This window comes from Narcine bancroftii, chromosome 4 (assembly GCF_036971445.1).
Source record: "Narcine bancroftii isolate sNarBan1 chromosome 4, sNarBan1.hap1, whole genome shotgun sequence".
In the NCBI taxonomy this organism is placed as follows: domain Eukaryota; kingdom Metazoa; phylum Chordata; class Chondrichthyes; order Torpediniformes; family Narcinidae; genus Narcine; species Narcine bancroftii.
The window spans coordinates 61700853-61724139 of NC_091472.1; the positions used below are offsets into that span (position 1 = coordinate 61700853).

At 38.5% G+C, this 23287-nt stretch overlaps 2 long non-coding RNA genes across 10 annotated transcripts in view; one reads left to right on the forward strand and one right to left on the reverse strand.

The window, feature by feature from the left end:
* Positions 1–1002: 1002 nt before the first annotated feature.
* Positions 1003–23178, reverse strand: LOC138760613 (uncharacterized). Of its 4 annotated transcripts, none has more exons than XR_011355743.1 (5): positions 23011–23096; positions 22753–22845; positions 22141–22234; positions 19730–19766; positions 1003–1098 (listed from the first exon to the last, which is right to left on the reverse strand). It is a non-coding gene; the product is annotated as an uncharacterized lncRNA (long non-coding RNA). The 4 variants fall into 4 exon arrangements; XR_011355742.1 differs by lacking the exon at positions 1003–1098 and adding an exon at positions 13819–14049; XR_011355741.1 differs by lacking the exons at positions 1003–1098; positions 23011–23096 and adding an exon at positions 23134–23178 and having other exon boundaries at positions 19062–19766.
* The window catches only part of LOC138760614 (uncharacterized), a 143202-nt gene continuing 141256 nt past the window's right edge, over positions 21342–23287 (forward strand). For 4 of the 6 annotated variants that reach the window (XR_011355749.1, XR_011355747.1, XR_011355746.1 and 1 more), the window contains exons 1-2: positions 21352–21634; positions 22200–22331. This is a non-coding gene — a long non-coding RNA (uncharacterized lncRNA). Of the gene's footprint in view, positions 21635–22199; positions 22332–23287 lie in introns of all 6 variants that reach the window. The other 2 variants (XR_011355745.1, XR_011355744.1) reach the window with 1 other exon arrangement.

Consider the following 23287-nt stretch of genomic DNA (forward strand, 5'->3'; position numbering starts at 1 on the left):
CCTTGGAAGAGTCCCTGGATCCATCGCACACATAGGCCTTCTTCCTTATCTTCAGACATTTTTGTTATTTCTTCTTTATTAGCCATTATAAGTTTCTCTTTCTTTGGCATCATCCTCAAGTTTTTCTTCAAGTATTTAACTGTTGATTTTTAATTATTTTAAATCAAAGCTTTATTTTCTTACCACTTTTTAAAACTTTTCCCTGGAGAGGGCTGATTATTCCATGCCAATTGCTACTCCATCATGTGACCACCCCCAAAAGAAATTCTTTACATTGAGGGGATTATACCAATCGCCCAACTAAGTCCCCCAGAGATAGACATGGTTCTGTAGTTCTATGGATTTTGTTGTCAATCTTACAATTTCCTTATTTGTTGAAACTATTTTACTTGCACTTTGGCTTTCAAGCAAGTTTGTTTACGTGTTTTTCATTATTGAATTGGTCTTACCTGAGAAATGTTCATGAGCAGATTCCAAGGAAAGAATGGACTCAACTATGAGGAAGTCATTTACTATTCAAATGGATGTTGATCAACGAGAAATCCAGTTGGTACAAACTCCTGTTACTGCTCAAAATAAGGTATGCCAATGACATTCAAATAGTGTCTGTCTTACAGAATCTCAGTTACATAGGCTGGTAAAGTTATGTAGATTTGGAAGATGGATGAAGGTTTATTTCTGGTTCATTCATCATGTAAGACTGCAGCCATACAATAAAAAAAAATCTTGGCTTTCAAATTGCTGATTTTGCTGATGCAATCTAGGATGTGGGGATAATGGGGTAGATAAATTAACAAACACATTAGATATTGTTTAAAGATTATCTTTATTGTCTGAGAATGGGAGGAGAGGAGTATGAGACAGGCCATTGGAGAGCATCAGGTTCAGAAAGAATTGCTACCCCTCCACCATCGGACTCCTAAACAACAGATTCTCATTTATGGATTCTTACTTTTCAAGTTGCTTATTAATGATTTTATTTTTTTGCATTTGCACATTCAGTTTGTTTACATTTCTTTCTTCATTTACATTTCCCTCTATTGTATACGTATCTTTTTCTTGATAGCAGTTTACACAACGTGTAAGTAGAAATTCTTCCTGGCTCACAGGTAAAAGAATAGCAGGGTTGTATGCAATGTCATATATGTATTCTGACAATAAATTTGAACTTGATCATGGATAATTGTTAAATAATTCACTCATTCCAATGAACTGCCATTTGATGGTCCTTAGATTTTAAAGTGACAACTTATGCAAGCATTTATTATTCACAGCCTGAAATGCAATTCAGGATTTTCAAATATCACATGCTCATTGTTAGATAACTCCGGAGTGAAAATTAAAAACCATAGATGGTGGAAACTTGAGTTAAGACAAGAAAATGCGAGAAATACTCAGACTATCAACTATCTTTCCTTATAATATGCCTGACCTGCTGAGCTGTTCCTACAGTCTCTGTTTTTTATCTGCAGGCTGATGCACTCCTGTAAAAGAAAACCATGACTTTTGCAGCAGTACCCAGTCATTCTTTCTGCTCAGTCTAGTCTGTACTGTAGGGCAATCACTGAGTTATACAGTCTTCTGAATCAGCCCTTTTTTCTTCTCAATTTCATTATTTTCTGTGAAGTGCTTTAGGGCATTGTAAGATCATGAAAGATGCTTTATAAATGGATGTTCCTTCTTTATCATTGTGCCTCATTTATATTCTGCTGTCTTGAAATTTATCCCTGGTCAGTAGTGCTGTGTGGCGCATTATGATTGCCTCCACTATGCATCTTAAGGTCATTTTAAATGACTCCGAAAGAGTCAAACTTTGAAGTAGAGCATTTTGCACATCTAATGTATATATATATATATATATATATATATATAAAAACCCAGAAAAGTAATTTCTGGGCATTATATACAGAGCCTACTTGCAATATCACAGATGCAATGAATGCAGTTCCTCTCATTCCCACAGCTAATTTCTGTCATTGTAACAGCAGGCCTGGCGATGATTGTCCGAACAAAATTTGGATGTGGATTTTCTTAGAATAACTTTTACCACATAAAAAAATAATTTATAAAATAAAATAAGCCCCATCTGTTCTGTTTTCCAGATGAATTCTTTTTCACCCTGAACAATAGAAATACACATTGAGTTCCCTATACAAATTAAGTCTTTAGAAAGTCAATGTATAATTTCTCCCATTTTTACTGAGACTGCAGTCATTTACAATTTTATTTTTGTGTTATTCACAAAATTATTTGCAGTCTCTTTAACTGTATGCTACATTGTAACATACAAACCAATAAAGAATACGCTCACTGGTTTCTTTCAGCACACCATGAAGTTTACTTTCTTTATTATTCACTTGACACAACATGGTATCCTTCAGCTTCCCAAACACCATTCAGCCAAACCTCTCTGATCTTCTCATTGGGTCACCACCACACAGGTGATCCTGATGCTTACTCTCTTTTCTCCTCTTGCGCCCGAGATCCATCTCCCGTGTACCAATCCTTAGCACACCTGTGCATGCACGCTATTACCCCTGCACGTCGCTTTGCTTATGTCATCAGCAGTGGCCAGCCCCGCTCCTGACGCAGGTAAGTCCATGACCGTGACAGCATCAGACAATTTTCGGTAAAATAATCTACAACTGATTTGCTTGTTACTATTCATTTTCAAATTTTTCATTTCAGAATAAGCTTCCTTGTTTAAAATTTAATTAATTTGGATAAATATTGCCCATGGTATTATCTTCAATCTGTTAAATTTGTGAAAACATTGATTTTTAATAAAATATTTATTTTTATCTTCGATCTTCCTTTCCATGCATAATTACCACAAACATAAGCTTATTTGCATGGTTTAATGAACTGTTCAGAAAATAATAAACTATATCAACATTTTCATCTCTGTCTACAATACTAACAACTTTGACATTATAAGGCATCCAGCCTCTTTGCCCTTTGCTATTATGTTTATTATTTTTGAATCCCAAATGTTAATGCCTTGGAAACAACTCTCAAAAATGCTGCCACATAAATGCTTAACCTGGTGGTATCAGATTCCTCAGCCTTGTGTTTTGATGAAGGTGTGGACTTCAAATTTTATTTTGCAATTTAGTTGGAGTTCTTCTTGTGAATTCTTGCATGAATGAAAGAGATTGGAAATTGGATGAGGAGAGACAAACTTGGTTTGAATTTTACTTTGCACGTTTTAAGTGGCAGACTGACAAGAATATTACAAGTCAATCCTGCACTATTTGATGGCATCTCATTTAAATATTATTGGCACCTTGCATGCCAAATTTCCAGTAAAATTAGGCATTTGTCCAAATGGATTTCCGATGGCTCCAGTTAAGAATTAATAATTTAATAACATAGTTAAAGCCATTGTTTCCAAAGTGTTTGTACATGGATATTTCTCATATTAATTTTTCTGATGCTGAAGTTGAAATGCAGCTGAATATCACTCTTTCTCATATGGCTTAGTCCGTTTTTAACCCTCCTGGTCAATCAATTCATGGGAAAATGGTTGCCTATCCAAGATCAATGCTGCTGGTGTATTTCAATTTTAAAAAATGACCTTCCTGGACTTCCTCTGGCCAAAGGTAAAAATCATTGAGCCTCCCAAGGATACCAATGGAATTCATATTGGCTTCTTAAAGATGCAACTAAAAATTTTCGGCAAAGAATTTTTTTTTTAGGATTGAGGCATCATTGCTGAGGCCCGTATTTAGTCTATCGTTAATTCCCTTTGCAACAATGATTGTGCACCCGGTTACTAAAACACTATAGTCCTTTTGATGAAGATACTTTCAGTGCTGTCAATAAGTTCCAAGATTTAGACTCAGTAACCATGACATAAAAGTGGTATGTATTACACAGAAGATTTTTAGACAATAAAAGTTGCAGTTTGGAATAATCACAAATTAGATAAATTCACCACTCAATTTTAACAGAGTGGTTAACTTCCAAGTGAACAGGAGAAGTTCAGAGGAGAAATCATTGAATTACAAATGTTAGAATGCAGAAAGGAACATATAGCGTATTGAGTGCGCCCTGGATCTTTGTTCCATTCGCTCACTGTTATCCAGCACCATGCAATCTTCTTCCTTACACCTCTGTCAAATCTCTTCTTAACATTTTTTCACTCCAAGGGGAACACATCCACTTTATCTTCATAAATCCTTTATCCTTGGCACTGTTCCAGCAAATCCTTCTTTGCAGCAAGATATAAAATCTGAAACAAGCTCACTGCACTGAATACAGCCAGTAACTATTTTTGTTGAATTCAATTTCAGCAGTTGTCAAGAGAATGATTCTTACATCATATTTCTAATGGATAGGCAAACACTTTTCAAAATATCTGACGTAGAGGAAGAAGAGGAGGAAAGAGATAAGCTATTACCGTGATGTTTTTAGAAGTGACTGATGTTAAATTTAATCTCCTTGTGCTTCTCAAGCTAAATTAACCTCAGGCCAAAAAACTGAACTAAGTTTACCCCATGTACACTATCATTACTGAAAATATACCAATTTCTAAATTGCCCTTAGGTTGAACAGACAATTTGGTAGAGCCATAAAAATCTTCAGCGATGAACACCAAAGGAAATTCTGTGGTGAGCTAATTTCTATAATGGTTATGGAGGAAGGATTTTGTTTTGCAGTCAGACAGAATCACGATCCATTTGACAAATTAATGAGGGTACCAGTTTTCTCATCAAAAGGTTACCAATTATTTAGAGGGAAGAAAGCCACTTACTAAAGGGCAGTTATTAGCAGTTGCAATTTGCAACATTTATGCTTCTGGTGATTACTGTGTCATCACAATTCTAAAACGGGAAGCAATTGTTGCCTTATCTGGGAAGAAATAATCAAACATAGCTCCATAACCCATTGGAAAGAATGAGACTATGGCTGTGTATGATATCAATCACTATGGGAATATCTTTATCAAAATAGAAGGAATTTAATGACCTCTCTTGATCAACAGAGGTAAATATACTGACAACTGAAAACCAATTAACTATCTAAAACACACAAAAGATGATCTATATCTCATGGCCTCACAATTAAACATTGGCCTTTAAGCTTGTTGTTTTCTTCTTCCCGCAATAATATTATTTAGAAGCTCTCACTTTTTTCACATTCTGTAGAGACTAAACTCTCATGAAATCCTTTCATCTTTGGTTCCTGCTCGTTTCCATTGACCATCATTAATATCCATACAATGGATACCAATAAATTGTGATTGTAAGATCTGGAGACTGCAGAATTAATTTGCAGAGAGCCCTCTTCTAGGAATGCAAGCAAGGAAGTAGAAGGTGGTAGCTCTGAACTTTTAATTCCATGTGAAGAAACACTGGCAATCACAGTTTTCACCTTTAACTTGACAAATTAGCACTTTGCTATGGGAACCACTGTTCCTTCAGTGGCATCATGCTCACATTTGTCTTGCTAATACTTTTCTATAGATTTTCATTCACTTTACCAGCCACTAGTTTTCTCTTTCAAGAGCCACGAAGCATCTGTTGTGTACCAAGTTCTGTTCAAGCAGATTGCTTTGACCTCTGAATGCAGATGCATATGTAAAAAGATGTGTTGATCCTTACAGAGTACCATTCATAGTACCTTTCATAAATCTGACAACTACTCATGGAGCCTGGAACTTTTAATATCAGCTTGCCAAATCAGGGAGGACCCAACATGCAGCATCTTCCAATGACTTCCCATCGGGAAAAAGATGCAGAAGTATTGGAGTCAGAACCAGCAGGCTGAGGAACAGTTTCTTCCCACAAACTGTGAGATTGCTGCATGACTGCTAAAACAACTCTCCAAGACTCCTCTATTTATTATTAATATTTATTTTAATATATGTATATATGTTCTGTGTACATTTATGTGTGTTATATGTGTTTTGCACTGTGCTGTGCTGTGGACCAGAGAATGCTGCTTTGTTGGGTTGTACTGGTACAATTGGATGACAAATACACTTGAACTTGTATACTGTATCATCAAAAAAGTGAATGAGACATTCCAAAAACATGAAATAGGGGTTATTTCAATAATTTTGTCTCCCAATCAACCTACAAACCCTTACCCTGAATAACCTTCCTAACAAAACTGAGAAAAGCAAAGATTGTTCCTGAAAATAGATTAAGATGCTGTAAATGTGCTTCATCTGAAAGCTTTGGAAACATTTAATGGATTTTTTTTTGTGATTTTTGTAAGTTTCTGTTGATGTTCCAGCTAGTTCCTGTATTTAGAAGATAATTTCCTTCAGAAAATGCAGCCCATCATTGAGAATCATTGAGTATTTATGGCACAGAAAGAAACTAATTAGTTATTTGTGTCCCGTCACAAAGGAGCATCCAAACAAATCTCAGTGCTTGATCCATAACCATGAAGGTCACATCTCTCCCTGCGCAACCCAGATAGGTTTTTAATGTGTTGAGGACTGGGCTTTCAGGCAGTCAGTTTCAAGTCTTTCAACCATTGTGAAGAAAAAAAGAATATTCCTTATTCTCCTTCTAATCTAACTAGAGTTTTAAATCGACACCATTACTTTATTTAGTACAACCTATGATTCTGTATCTCATTCCACATAAAATGCTATGAATAGCAGACCACAACTTGTAAACTATCAAACTTTGCTGTATCCAATGGACTGGTTTACAAGGGAAACAACATAGATACTGTAAATACATGATCAATTGTTTTAGACTAGCCAGAAAATCGATGGTCGGGATCTGGAGATGCTCAAAGTGGCAACAAACTAAACAGATAGAGCAGCAACAACAAGCATGAAATTGTTAAGTTGACATTCTACCGCAAGATTGATTGATAACAGATGAAAATTTATTGAGCAAAAGTGTGCACTCGTGAAGATTATTGCAAAGTGCAGATTGCTCCATCTTATTTTGTGGGCGAAAGTTTGATTTTCACACTGCAACTTGCAGAGACATACGTCTCAGCAGCAGGCACTGTGATTACTCAGGTGATATACTGGCTCTTATACTCAAAGTGCAATTTAACAGATTCTTGATTAGTAAGGGTATCAAAAGTTACGGGAAAAGGCAGGAGGATGGGGTTGAAAGGAAAACACATCAGCTATGATTTGAATCTGTGATTCGAAATCTGCTTCTTAAATTCAGCCCAGGATACACAACATTTCTGACGACAAGGTGATGTTATAGGGGATTATAAAAAAATGTTATTACCGTAGAGCCATAGAACCATAGATGGGCTAAATGGGCTAATTTTGCTCTGAGGTTTTATAGTCTTATTGTCTGAAAGCTGATAGATGAACCAGCCTGGGCAAGTGTCCAAATGGAGCTTTATAGCCATTGTATAATTTCAAGATGGAATTTCCAATTGACCAAGGATGTTCAAAAAGGAGCAATGAACAATTATTGCAAGGGTTTTCAGGTAAAGGATACATGCCAACCATAACTAGAATTTTCATTACAAAGGCCATTACTCAACATTTTGTGTATTATTGCAATATCGAAAAAGGGCCTGGAAGAGGTCCAGGTGTGCTGACTGCCAACAATGCAGAATAAAACTACTTGTGACATGTGACAAGGAAATTGCTAATTCAACCTTTCCAATAAGTCCACATCAACACTGGTCAAAAGAAGAACAATCATTGTGTTCTTGATACACATTCAAAATGGATTGAAGTACAACAGTGGAACATACCATTAAAATATCTTTACTGGCAAATTCCATGTCCCAAAATGGACTGCAGATAACTGTGCTTTTATTTGACAATTTTATGTGATGTTATACCATTAAACATATATTGATTCCTCATTATAATCCTTCTTCTAATGGAGCAGTGGAGATATCTGATGTGTTAAAAAGCCTTGAAGGAGCTGGTATTCTAAGGCTACTTTAGCTTCAAAATGAATAATTGATTTGCTAAATTCTTGTTTAAATACAGTATGATTCTGAACTCTACCATCAGCTTTCCTTCAACAGAGCTGTTGTCTTCACACATGATTAAGCTTAGTACAGACTAACTGGTAGGGGAGAGTGGAAGATTAGTTATTGAAGCAGAAGGCAATGACTCGAAGTAAAGGAAATTAAATCTGATGGACTGTTAGTCAGCGTCACTAGACCAGTGAGCAAGTATGAGACTCAGCTATCAGCTCTCAGAGATGGGGGCAAAAACTGTAGTAATTAGTTTATATTGCAAATCATTTCAGAGGAGGTAGAAACATCATTGTGCATACTATTAGAATCAAACCACCACACGTATTGAAATTCTTGTTGTTAGAATTAGAATGAAGACCTTTGTCTAAGCCCCTACGACTGTTGTAACAGCACTCCAACTGCTTCTTAAATTCAGCCCAGGATACACAACATTTCTGATGACAAGGTGATGTTATAGGGGATTATAAAAAAATGTTAATACCGTAGAGCCATAGAACCATAGAACACTACAACACTAAAACAGGCCCTTCAGCACATCTAGTCCATGCCAACCTATTACTCCTCCAAGTCCTATCAACTGGCACCAAGACCATAGGCCTCTATACCCTTCCTATTCACGTACCGATACATATTTCTCTTAAATTTTCAAATCAAACCTGCATTCATTACTTTCACTGGCAGCTCGTCCACATTCTCACCACTCTCTGAATACAAAAATTCCCCTCAAACATTTTACCTGTCACACGTAACCCATGTCCTCCTGATCTTATCTCAATCACCCTCAGTGAAAAAAATGCCTGTTTGCATTTACCACATCTATACCCCTCATAATTTTGTATACCTTTGTCAAATCTCCCCTCATTGATTGACACTCCAGGGAATAAAATCCTAACCTATACAGGCTTTCCCTACAACGCAGAGCATCAAGTCCCAGCAACATGCTTGTAAATTTTCTTTGCACTTTTCCAATTATCGATACCTTTTCTATAGGCAGGTGATCAAAACACTTCAAATTTGGCCTCACCAACATATTACTTCCCCATAATATCCTGACTCCTCAGGGTTCAGATTTCAGATTTATTGTCAGAGTACATGCACGACATCACATACAAACCTGAGATTCTTTTTCTTGCAGATGAGGCAGAATTACAACTTATTGGTAGGGGAAAAAAAATTGTATTCAATGTACACATGTAAACAAAGAAATGCAAATAAAATTACTGTGCAATGCAGAGAGAAAAAAAATCAATAAAGTTCAAAAGTAAGAGTCTTAAATCAGCCCTGATTGAGTTGGTTGTCGAGGAGACTGATGATGGAGTGTAGCAGCTGTCCTGAACCTGATGGTACGAGTCTTGTGTCACCCATACCTCATTCCTGGTAGCAGCGAAAACAGAACATGTGTTGGGTTGTGTGGATTGTTGATAATTGCTGCTGCTCTCAGATGGCAGCGCTCCCTGTAGATGTTCTCAATGTGGAAGATTTAACTTGTGATGTCCTGGGCTGTATCCACTATCTTTTGCAGGATTTACACTCAGGGTTATTGGCTTTCCCACACCAGACCATGATGCAGCCAGTCAGCACACTTTCCACTACACCTCTGTAGAAATTTTCCAGAGTTTCAGGTGTCATTACCAAGCCTCTGCAATCTCCTGAGGAAGTAAAGGTGCTGACGAGCTTTCTTCATGATGCTATTAATGTGTTGGGTCCAGGAAAGATTGTCCGAGATAGTGACTCCCAAGAACCTACATTTTCTCATCATCTCCACCTCTGATCCCCGAATGATCACTGTATTGTATAGCTCTGGCTTTTATTTCCTGAAGTCAACAATCATCTCCTTAGGTTTGGAGACACTGAGTGCAAGGTTGTTTTTGGTGAACAATTCAGCCAAGTTTTCAGTCTCTATCTTGTACACTGATGCATCATCTCTTTTTATACAACTCACTACCGAGGTATCAACAGCAAATTTGTAGATGGTGTCATTGTCATACCGAGCCACACGGTCATAGGTGTATCATGATGAGAGCAGGGGGCTAAGAATGTAGCCAGTGGTATTTCATTGCTGATGGAGATTGTGGAGAAGATTTTTTTTCCCCCAATCCTCATTGATTGCAGTCTGGAAATGAGGAAATATAGAATCCAATTACACAGTGAGGTGCTGAGTCCCAGGTTTTGGAGTTTGCTGATCAGTTTCAAAACAATTCATCACTGTTGACATGAATGCCACTGGTTGATAACCATTTAGGCAGGTTTCCACACTTTTCTTCGGCACCAGTACGATTGATGCCTGTTTGAAACAGGTGGGTACCACATCCTACTGGAGTGAGATGATGAAGATATTCATGAATACATTGTCAAGTTGGTCAGCACTAATTTTGAATACTTGGCTGGGTATTCCAACCAGATTAAATGCTTTCCTCTGATTCATTCTCCTGAAGGTAGCCTGCATGACATCCTCAGATATGGACAGGAGAGGATCATCAGGAGAGATGGGCATGTGCAGTGGTGGTTCTTCCTTTTTGTCATGGTCAAATTTGGTGTTAAAGGTATTGAGTTCATCTGGGAGGGAAGCCTTGCCTTCACCTTCTGCTCCAGATTTGGGTTTGTAGCAGGTTATGACATTAAGACCCTGATGGGTATCCCTTGTTGTTTCTGTTTTTGTCTGGAAATTCTACTTCACCTGGGAGATAACTTTCTGAAGGTCATACCTGCTCCTTCTGTAGTGATCTGGATCTGGACTTAATTACCTGTGATCTGGCTCTCAGCAGACTCTGGATTTCATTGTTCATCTAGGGCTTCTGGTTGGAGAAAACCCTAAATGATTTGGTGGGGACACACTCATCCACAGCTGTTTTGATAAAGTCTGTGACAGCCCTGGTGTAATCATTCAGATCTTCAGCTGAGTCCTTAAACACCACTCAATCTCCTGAGTATTCAGTACTTTGATTTATGAAGTGGCTGTGGTGCCACTTTCAAAGATATATAGTATACTGTATACAGTATCTGTATTCCCAGATACCTCTGTTCCACAGTACTCTGAAGTTCCCTACCATTACCATATCAGTTCTAACTTGGCTTATCCTTCCAAAGTACAATACCTAATGTTTGTCCACATTAAATTCCATCTGCCATTTTTCAACCCATTTTTCCAGCTGCAAACTTTGAAAGCCTTTCTCACTGTGCAATACACCCCAGTTTTAGTGTCATCTGAAAATGAGCTGATCTAATTTACCACATCATCATCAAAATCATTGATGCTGGACAAACCTAGCACCAATCCCTGAGGGACACAACTAGTTACAGGTCCCCAGAGTCATCTACTACCACCTTCTGGCATTTCCTGTCAAGCCAAACTCTGATCAAATTTACTTCCTAATCCTGTATACCAAGCGACTGACTCTTCTTGACCAACCTTCCATGAAGGATCTTGTCAAAGGCCTTACTAAAGTTTATGTAGACAATATCCACTGCCTTTCATTCATCAATATTCCTGGCAACATCCTCAATAAAGTCTATTACATTGGTTGGACATGACCCACCATAAACAAAGCTATCTCTAATCAGTGCCTGGCTATCAAAATGCCTCTATATCTGATCTCTTTAACACCTTCCAATAACTTACCCACTGTTAATGACAGGCTCACGGACCTATACTTTCAAAGATTATTCTTCCAGCCTTTCTTAAACAGGATATTAATTACCCTCCAATCCTTCTTCACCCACAGTTAAGGATGATTTTAATACATCCACCAGGGCCCCTGCAATTTCTACACTAGCTTCCTTCAAGGTCTGAGGAAATATCTTGTTAGGTTCAGGGGATTTATCCACACATATTTGCCTCAAGACAGCAAGTGCCTCCTCCTTTGTAAATTGCATAGGATCTATGACCTAATTGCTCTTTAGCCTCACTTCTCAAGACTCTACATCCTTCTCCCGACTAAACACAAATGCAAAAAATATACTTGAGATCGCCCCTGGTCTCTTTTTGGTTCCATTCATAGATAACCACTCCGATCTTCAATATGACTATTTTTTATCCCATAATAACCTTTTGCTCTTAATATATCTATAGAAGCCTTTGAGATTTTTCTTTACCTTGCTTGCTAGACCAATCTCATGCCTTCATTTATCCCTCATGAATTCTTTCTTTATGTGTTTTCTTGCATTACTTATAGTCCTCAAGTATATTGTTTGTTTCTTGCTTCCTATATCCGCTATGCACCACTTGCTTCTTTTTCTTCTGAACCAGGACAAATAAGGGGAGGGGGGGAGGAAACATGTTGGGGGCCTAATAGAAACCAGAGATGTCAATGATAATGCCATGTGGTTGGAGAGTTCCCAGTCAAAATATAAGTTGTTGGTTCTCTAATTTGCAGGTTGCCTTGGTATGGCAGTGCATGAGGCCATGGGCAGACGTGTCAGCATGGAAGAGGGGTGTGGAATTGAAATGATCGGACAATGGCCAATTTTTCCCTATTCTTCTGTTTCCTTTTCTCCAGCTTTCCCTCTCCACTCAGAGAGCTCTCCCCACCCCATCACTTTCCAGCTTTTTTCTCTTCTACTCTCCCACCCACATCCACCTCTTGCCTATGGGCCTGTGCTCCTCCCCCTGCCATTCCCCAAACCATTTTATTCAGACATCAGCCTGGTTTTAGCTCATACATTGATGAAGGCCTGAAATGTTGGTTGTGTACATTTACTACCTAGTGAACACTATGTGTCCTGTTGAGCTTCTCCAGCACTTTTGTGTACTGAAGGTTAAAAGATGGAACTTACTCTCACAAAAAATACTTAAATTGAAGAACCGAAATGCATTTGAGGGAAAGCTAGAACAACCCAAGAAGAAGAAAGGAATGGAAGGATCTGTTTATCTGATTTGTTAAATAATAATGAGAAAAAGTCTAACACCATCATAAACTAGTTAGGCTAAATTACACATTTCTATGCTTTAAGTAATAGTAATCTCTTTTGTTCTCTCATTGGGAAGAAAATATAGTAAAAAATAGGTGCATTTATAGAATTTATAATGAGCCCAGACAGCCTTTTAACAATTAATTTACTCTCGAAAGGGAGCCAAATTCTACAAAGAAAATATGATTTAAAATTAAGCCTTGTGATTTTATTTCTTGGTTCATGAGATTGCCCAACATAAGCCCAAAGTCACAATCTAATTCAATAACTTACATTAAAAATCTGTAATATTTAAAAGTCAAATATCCAAAAAAATATTGCACCGCATATTACTTAGTATTTTCATGCTTTTTTAATAAAATCAAAGAAAAACTGAATCTCATTTTATATGTTTAAAATTAGAAAATAGGTACAAATTAGAAATGGAAATTAAATTACTTTAGTGTTATATTTCACTACATGCAAGCTTGAATTTGTAGAAAATGATATTGTAACTAGAATTCACAATAGAATCAATGAACACATAAAATGTTATTTAAAAGTTTGAAGGAAATAAAACTAAATTATATGTTCATGTGTCAAGGAATTGACAGCAACAAATGTTAAGAGATCCTTGGATGTGAATAATGATGTTTGCAGTCAGGAAAATGCTTGAAGCTATCATCAAAGATTAAATTACAAGTATCTGGGGAGAAATTGTTGTAAGGGTAGGGAGAGTCAGCCTTGGATAACTAAGGAAATGAAGGAAGGCATCAAATTAAAAGTCACCAAGAGTCATGGAAACTATAAGAGGAAAAAAGTTTAAAAATCAACAAAGAACCCCAAAGAAACTAATAAAGAAAATATAGATTATAAGAGTAAGCTTGCACAGAAAATAAAACTTGATAGTGTAGTGACCTATCTGACGACACAACACTGGAGTCAATAGAGTCAGGAATCAGTCCTTTTATTGTGCTTAATCACAACTTTTATAGTTCCCACTGCACGTTTCACGTTAAGCCTTCTGGGATGTGATAGTGATGTCACTTTCCAGCCTCGGGTGTCGGGTGCTATAAAAAGTGCGGGCTCTTATTCGCGCACTTTTCCTAATTGCTGCTGCTTGAGCTGCAGCTAGAGGACTGGGATGTCGTTGGAGGCTATGCGCTCTGGTAATGTGCTTGCTTAACTGTTGTGGCTCTGCATGAATCTGCTGTACACGTGGATCTTCTGCTACAATAGTAAAAGTGTTTTTATAAATATATAAAGTAGAAAAGGGTGACTAAAGTGAACCTATGTAACTTGGAAGATAAGAAGGGGGAAACACATACTGGGTTATGCAGAAACGGCTTTTTTTGTCTCAGGTCTCACAAACTCACTAAAATCACAATTGCTAGAGTGATAGCACTGAGGAAACTAGTGGGCCTAAAGATAGATATGTCTCCTGGTCCTGACAGAATGTATCCCAGGGTACTAGGGTACCAGGGTGCAGGTTATAGTTGATGCATTTGTGGTACTTTACCAAAATTCTCTGGAGTCTGAACAGGTGGTGGCAAATTTCAAGACATGAAATGTTATGCCATTAATTCTAAGATATCTGTAGTCTGGAACATGCTTGAAGCTATCATTAAGAAGAAATAACAAGATGTCTGAATAGAAATTGTTCTATCAGGAGGACATAACATAAATCCAGGAGAGTGTATCATGTTTAACAAATTTACAGGAGTTTTTTTTTAGGGATAAACTGAGTGGATGGGGGAGGGGGGGCAGGGAACTGTAGATGTTGTGTACTTGGATTTCCAAAAGGCTTTTAATAAGTTGCTGCAAAATAAACTTCTGTGTAAGATAGACACATGGAGTTGAGAGTAATGTATTAGAATGGACAAAGGATTAGCTAACCAATTCAAGGCAGAGAGTTGGGATAAATGGGCCCCTCTCTTGGTGGAAATCAGTGGTGAACCTCCAACTGTTCACAATATGCCCAAGTGATTTGTAGGAGGGAACAAGTATAGCAAAATTAAGTTTGCTGATCACATGATAATGAGTGGAAAAATAAATTATATAGAGGACACATAGCATCTAGATAAGTATAGAGATACAGATAGGTTAAGTGAATGTGCAAAGGTGTGGAAGATGGTGTTCAGTGTTGGTAAATGTGAAGTTGTACACCTTGAAAAAAAGACATTGATTCAGATTATTATTTAAATGGAGAAAGATTGCATCATGTTGTTGTGCACAGGGACCTGGGAGTGCTTGAGCATCAATCACACAAGATTGGTTTGTATATTCAACAGGCATTCAAGAGGCAAATGGAATGGTAGCATTCATTGATAAAAGGATTAAATATGAGAGCAGGGAAATTAAACTGTAAAGGCTACTAGTGATGCTATCCTTGAAGTACTTTATACGATTCTGGTCCCTTATTTGGGAAACAATATATTAGCCTTGGAGATGGTGCAGAGGAGATTCACTAGTTTGATTCTGGTGGTGAAGGAGTTTTAGTAGAGGTTAAATCATTTGGAAAAATAGTCATTGGAATTTAGAGGAATGAGAAGGAATCTTACAGAAACATATAAAATAGTGAAAGGAATAGAACATTTTGGCTCCAGTGATCAAAGTGCCATTAGTTTCAAGTTAATTATGGAGCAGTAGAGGACTGAGCCTTAAGTTTAGATTCTAAATTGAAGAAAGGCCAATTTTGAGGAAATGAAAAAGGATCTAGAATGCATAGATTGGGATAAGTTGTTTGCAGGCAAGGATGTGCGAGGTAAGTGGAAGATTAAGGTGAAATTTTGGGAGTACAGATTTTGTTCTTGTCATGATTAAAGGTAAGCTAAGCAGGGAGAGGGAACCTTGGTTTCTGAGGAATATTGGGGATCTGGTTTGTATGAGAGAGATATATAACAGGAATGGGCAATATGGAGCAAAAAAGGTACTGAAGGAGTATAAAAAATGCAAGAAAAAATTCAAGAAAAAATATGAGGAAGGCTAAAAGATGACATGAGGTTGCTTAGGCAGACAATGCAAAGGAAAAATCATAAGGGTTTCTACAGGTATATTAAGAAGAAAAGGATATTAAGAAACAAAATTGGTCCCCTTGAAGATCAAAGTGTTCAGCTTTGAAAGGGCCTAAAAGAGCTAGGAGAGGTCTTAATTTTTTTTTCATCATATTCACTCAGGAAAAGGGCATAGAGTCGGGGAGAGTAAAGAAACAAGCAGTGATGTCATGGAACCTATACAGATTAAAGAGGAGTAAACACTACCTGGTCTTAAAGCAAAATAGGATACATCCCCAGGGCCTGACAAGATATTCCCTCAGTCCTCGAGCGAGGCTAGTATAGAAATTTCAGGGGCTGTGACTGAAATACAGTATTTAAAATTTCCTGAGCCATGAGTGTGGTGCCAGAAGATTGGAGGGTAGCTCATATTGTTTAAAAGAGGCCCCAAAAGTGAATTATAGGGCAGTGAGCCTGATGTAAGTAGTAGTTAAATTATTGGAAGGTGTTATATCAGATATACAATTATTTGGATTGCTTTGGACTGATTATGGATAGTCAACATGGCTTTTTGCGAGATAGGTCATGTTTAACCAATATTATAGAGTTTTTCGAGGAGGTTAATGGTAAAGGCTGTGGATGTTGTATACATGCAGTTTGACCTTTGACCAAGTCCTGCATGGAAGGTTAGTAAGGAAAATTCAGATCCCAGGTATTCATAAAGTAATGAACTGGATTTGATAATGGCTGGATGGGAGAATCCAGAGAGTAGTGGTGGATGATGGCTTCTCAGACTGGAGGCCTGTGACTACCTTTATGCCTCAGGGATCAGTGCTGAGACCATTGTTGTTTGTCATCTATATCAATGATCTAGATAATAATGTGGTAAATTGGATCAGCAAGTTTGCAGATAACACTAAGATTGGAGGCGTTATGGAGAGTAAAGAGGGAAAACTTGAAGAGGGATCTGGACCAGCTGGAAAAATGGGCTGAAAAATGGCTGATGGAATTTAATGCAGTCAAGTGTGGGATGTTGAATTTTGGAATGACAAACCAAGAAAGGGCATACACAGTAAATGGTAGAGTACTAAGGAGTGTGGTAGAACAGAGGGATCTGGGAATACAGATACATAATTCCCTTAAAATGGCATCACAGGTAGATAAGGTTGTAAAGAAAGCTTTTGGTATATTGGCCTACATAAATCAAAATATTGAGTATAGGAGTTGGGAAGTTATGGTAAAATTGTATCAGACATTGGTGATGCAAAATTTGGAGTATTGTGTGAAGTTTTGGTCACCAAACTACAGGAAAAATATCAATATGATAGCAATGTGCAGAGAAGGTTTACTAGGATGTTGCTTGTACTTCATGAACTGAGTTATAGGGAAACATTAAACAGGTTAGAACTTTATTTTCCCTGGAACATAGAACAATGAGGGGAGATTTGATAGAGGTATTTAAAATTATGAGGGGGAATAGACAGAGTAAATGTAGATAGGCTTTTACTTCTGAGGGTAGGTGAGATATAAATCAGAAGACATGGGTTAAGAGTGAAAGGGGAAAAGTTTAGGGGAAACATGAGGAGGAACTTCACACAGAGAGTTCTGGGAACGAGCTTCCAGCTGATGTGGTGAATGCGGGGTCAATTTTAACATTTAAGAGGATGGGAAATGTATGGAGGGCTATTGACTGGGCGTAGTTCAGTGGGACCAGATGAAAAAAAAATTTCAGCACAGACTAGAAGGACCGAAGATTTTTTTTTTGCTGTAATGTTCTATGAGAAAGAAGCCGGAAAATTGTTTCCACTATTAGGTGAAACTAGAATCAGTGGTCATGGCCTCAAGATTCAGTGGAGATATTTAAGACAGAAATGTGGAAGAACTACTTTTCCTAGAGAGTCATGAATGCTTGGAATTCTCTGCTCAAGGAAACGGAGGAAGCTTCTGCATTAAATATATTTAAGACACAAGATAGATTTTTGTTTGCTAGTGGTATTAAGGATCATTAAGGAAAATAAGTGGAGTTGAGTCCAAGGCCAGCTCAGTCATAATAATTTTATTGAATCGCGGAGCATACTCAATGAGACATCAATTTTCACTGTCAATGTATCTTGTCAGATCTTAAACAAAGCTGCTTACAATAATTCAAAAATATTTTCCCAACAGTTATGTGTTGAGATCAGACAGGATTAATAAAGGAAAATGATGCTATGATGGCACAATAAACTAAATTTATTTGATTTTTTAAGCTCAGAAGGTATAATTACATCATTAAATACAGATTGATGAGAGTGACTCATTGAGCATATGGATTTGGTCTAGGATTCATTAAATTGTGTTTATTAATTTTATTAAGTTTCCATTTTCTTGGTAATTTCAAAAAATTGTTTGTTTTCACACCTTTACCTTAGCAATGTAATAAAAAAAAGAAAATTAAATTTTGCATTGGGAAGGTTGCAATGTGCCCAGTAGGGAGATGAACTATTGTTCATCAAGAATATCGAATTCTCCTACTTTCGGAAACACTCCTATTTTCTGTCTCCATAGCCTTGCCCACTGTGCATGTCCCATATCCTTGCTATTCGCATGCCTATAAATGTGAAAGTATTCACTTTGTGCACTGGGAGGGAGACACATTTCTTATTCTTGCTTTATTGACAGCTGCAGTTCTGTCAATATTACCGCACAGGACTTTGTTCCAGGTCTCTGAATATTGTGCGTTATATGCTTCAGAGCATATTTATTCAATAATTCAATGAAGAAAAAAAAAATAAGAAATGCGTGGCTAAAACATTGGGGCTGAAGTGCAGTTGGCTCACATAAACATTCTTCATACTAACTGACTGAGTTGAAGGAATAGACTGTATGATGAACTGCAGGTTCACGTTAAAATTAGAGCATTCCTCTTTAAGTGTCTATGGCTCTCCCACCTTTTGTTCAATAACCTATCACCCCTCCTTGGCTTCTTCTCCCTTCCTTTCATTTTCTCTGCTTGATATATTTGATATCATTCCTTCCTACTTAGTATCAATAAAGGACCCTGACTCGAAATATTGACTGATCATTTCTATCCGTGGATGCCCCCTGATTTGTTGAGACCCACCAGCTTCCCATTGTTTGCTCATTTGCCAGACTTGTTTAGTTATTCAACACATATAATTTTCCAGATTATTCACCAACAAAAAATTATTTGTGACTAGAGCCATGTTCAATATTCCATCTTTTAATTAATAATATTAATTGCAGATAATATTGGAACAGTGGCCTGTGTTTTGCCCTTGTTAGAATGTTTGCTTTTTGCCACTTTCTCTGGAAAGAGTATGAATCTGGAGTCATTGAGTCATATATGGAGATCAGGCCAAAGGATATCAAGGAGGGCTAAACACTCAAAAATAACTACTCTTGCCATAGGAAGGACCTGGATCTGCTTCGATTCACCTATCGTAAAAACAGGTCAAATAGCGGATGCCATGTTGCTGGTCTTCAGGCTTGTGCTAGATCCCCTGGGCCACCTATATCAGGCTGTTGTTCATTGAGTACAGCTCGATGTTTCACATTATTATAGTAGAGAAACATAATCTGCTAAGGGATCCTTCTGCAAATGTATTTGCAACTTTCTCATAAGCAGACTCCAATCAATATGGATCGACAGCACCAAATTCTTCCTTGCTGACCATCAGGGGTTGCTCAACTTTGCATGATTAGATCCCAGCTCTATTCCCCATACACCCATGATTGGTTAGCCAAGTTTGACTCCAACTGAATTCGCTGATGACACCATCATTATTGACTGAATAATGGGAAATGATGAGTCAGAATGTAGGATTGAAATTGAGAATCTCATTGGGTTTTGTGTGAACAATAATATGCCTCTCATCTTCAACAAGGAATTTAGGTTCAAGTTCAGGTTTATTTACCTGATGAAGCAGCACTCCTGGTCCTCGGTGTAAAACACTGCAAATACACGTACAGACATAACACACTTGCAGATAAACAATACAACAGCACAGTCCATTTTTGCAAATCTTAAAATAAATAAATAAATATAATTGTTGAATAAATAGTCGAGCCACTGAGAGATTGTTGAGCAGTTCACCTGTCATTCCTCAGCCTCACTGCTCGTGGAAAGAAGCTGTTTCTCAGTTTGATGGTTCTGGTTCCGATACTCTTCTATCTCTTTCCTGATGTGAGTACAGTAGTTGGAAACTGCAATGTATGGGATAGTATGGGTCCTTATTGATGGTGAAAGCCCTATTCAGATAATGATCCTGGTAAATCACGTCAATTGGGGGCAGGGAGACCCTCTCTGCTACTTTTACGGTCCTATGGATTGACCTCTGATCTGGTACTCTATATCAGTGGTGTCTCAACCATTTTTTCTACTTACATACCACCTTGAGTAATCCCTTGCTAACCAGAGAGCACCCATTCCTTAGGATGTCATAAGTGCACTATGGCTAATAAGGGAATACTTAAGGTGATATGTGAGTGGAAAAACTAGGTTGAGAAATGGTGCTCTACAGCAACCATACCTTGCTGTGATATAGCAGGCAGGATGCTCTCAATAGAGCTCTTGTAGAAAGTTGACAGGACGGTTGTCTATAGCCTTACCCTCCTTAGTCTTCTCAAAAAATGTAATTGCTGTTGCACCTTCTGGACATGAGATGTTTTGTGATCAGGCCAGCTCACTTTTTTAAGTGGATTCCAAGGAACTTGGTGCTCTCTACTCTCTCCTCTACTGACCTACTAATGTGTAGTGGAGGGTGGCCATTCCTGGTCCTCCTGACATCCACATTCATCTCCTTTGTCTTGTCCACGTTGAGACTCAGGTTGTTATTCTTGCACTATTTAATGAGATTTTCCAGCTCTTCTCTGGAGTGCAACTCATTGTTGTCACTGATTAGGCAACTACTGTTGCTTCAGGTTCTTTTCACCTCAGCCACAGCTATGCAGGGGGCTCATTCATCAGGGAAGATGGAGTTCTCTTTGATGTCAGACCGTTCTTCTCATCAAACCATGTGTAGAAGGTGTTCAGTCTGTTCGGAAGGGAGGTGTCTTTGCCATTGATTTGAGGTCTGTTGTGGTATTGTTCCCTTGCCACATGCACCTTGTGTTGGAGCTGACTAAGGATCTTTTTTTTGTACCCCTGCTTTGCCTTCCAGATTGCATGGGAGAGTTTAGCCCTGGCCGATCATAGAGCAGCATCATGAGCTTTGAGAAGTGCACAGATCTTTGCACCAACCATGGTTTCTGTTCGCCCTGGTTTTGCAGCATTTTCTCTCCATAACATCCACAGTACACTTGCTAATGTATCCAGTTATTGAGCTTATATATTCCTTGATGATTACATAATTATTTTAGGCAGCTGTCTCCCTGAACCTGCTCCAGTCTGTAGTCTCAAAGCAGTCCCATAGTGCTGCTGTGCCGTCTCCTCCCCCCAACCCCCTCCCCAATCCCTGCCACACCTGATCTTTCTGCCAACTGGCTTTGTTCATTTTGCCAGCGGTCTGTATGTTGGGGTTATCAAGACTGATAGGTGATCTGAGTAAGAAAGGTAGGGATGAGGGGCACATCAAGGAAGTTGGTGTACGGCTGATCTAGGGTGTACTCTCTTCTGGTGGACATGGTATTGAAACCATAGTATAAAAGTTTTTAGGTTGCTGCTGCTGGAGTTGCCAGCTACAATTATGACATCATCAGTGTGGGCCGTCTGGGCTTCACAGATGGCATCAAAGACCTTCACTCTTCTTTGCTGAAGATGGAACATAAACTGTGGCCGAGAATTCCCTGGGCAGGTAGAAGGATCTGAAATTAGCCATCAGGTACTCTATTTTTGTTGTTGATCTTAAGAAGGGGAGGTCGAGGGACAACACACTTAGCTGCATTGATGGGATGGAAGTTGAGAGGGATAGGGTAAGTTCCTGGGAGATCACCTATTGAGGATCTCTCCTGGATCCAGCATGTTGAAGTAAGTGTGAAGGCAGACCAAATGTGCTAGTTTATCTGAAATCTGAGGAGAAACGGCATGTCATCAAACAATCTATCAAACTTATACAGGTGCAGTGTGGAGATTACACTGACTAGTTGTATCCTGTGTGGGATTCCAAATTCAGCTTACGTGTCCTTCTCCATTCCTTAATTATGGATTCTTAATAGCAACTGCCTACAACCCCCCTCCTCCACTTCAGGATAATTCCATGCTCCACAGTCAATATTCTATTTGCTCTTCTGACTCATTATGTTCTTCATGACAGGTAGAAAGAACTTGAAATCTATTAAGAAGGATAATGTTCTTTACATCTTCATACTTTAATTTACTTAAACTTACCTTGTATTATTTGTCACATGAATCCATTCTGAACTCAATGTCTGCTTAAATCTTTCCAGGAACTCCACTTCCTTCCCAATGTGTTAAGAAGTCTCTGATTTTGAGAGAGAGATTAAAACAGCGTTTAATTTTTAAAGAAGCATGATTTTTTAGGACTATCTGAATATCCTCAGAAATCCACATTTGTGCAGGTCAGTATCAGATTATGAAGGATCCCCATCACTTTGCTCACAGATATGCAACTGGGATTACTTAAGGTGAAATGTGAGTTTGGGGGGCAATTTGAAAACCATTGTCCTAGACCTTATCTATCCTGATATATTCAATATTTCCTTTTCTATCTTGGCATATTATGATCATTTAATCTATACTATTGTAGTTGGTGTACCTTACTAACCTGTTGGCTGAAGCAAGTAGAAATTTTGGTGCATCGGTACATTGTATGATATTAAACTCTTAACATCATCACCTTAACTTGTTCTGCTACAAGGTTGAAGCAAAGACTAGTACTTATCATTACTACTACGAATGCACAGTTTCTATGTAAGTGGCAGAGAGGTCGTGTGGAAGCTATTTTCTCCCCCTCCCCCCAGTAAAAGATACTGCACCTACTGTTGGTCCATGGAGAGTGAAGACACAGCGCTCCTCCATGGGGTTCTACCTCCCAGTCCAACTCCAGATGGCTCCATACAGGTTTTAAATGACCTTTAAAGTAAAGGAGCTGATGAGGGGTGGACAAATGATGGCCCATTGGTCAATCCAAATTCCTCCAGCTTGGTGCGTGGCTGCCCCCACCCCCCTTTGTGTGCAGCTCCCCTGCTCTCAGTGCATTGGAGACCCCCTGCCCTCTGTTTTGGATACACCACCAACCTTCTGCGCTGGAGACTCCCACTGCCCTCTGCGCATGACTTCCCTCCCACCCTCTGCGCAAGACTTCCCTGCCCTCTGTGTGAGACCCCCCTGCCTTCTGCGCAAGACTCCCCCCATCCATACCTGTATGTAAATCCTTCTCTCTCTGTGTCACTTCCTCTCTCTCTCTGTGACATCCTCTCTTTGTGACACACCCTTCTCTATCCGCATGAGCCCCCTCCCTTTATGTGAGGCTCACCCTTTCTTTGTGTGACATTCCCCCTCTCTCTGATGTCTG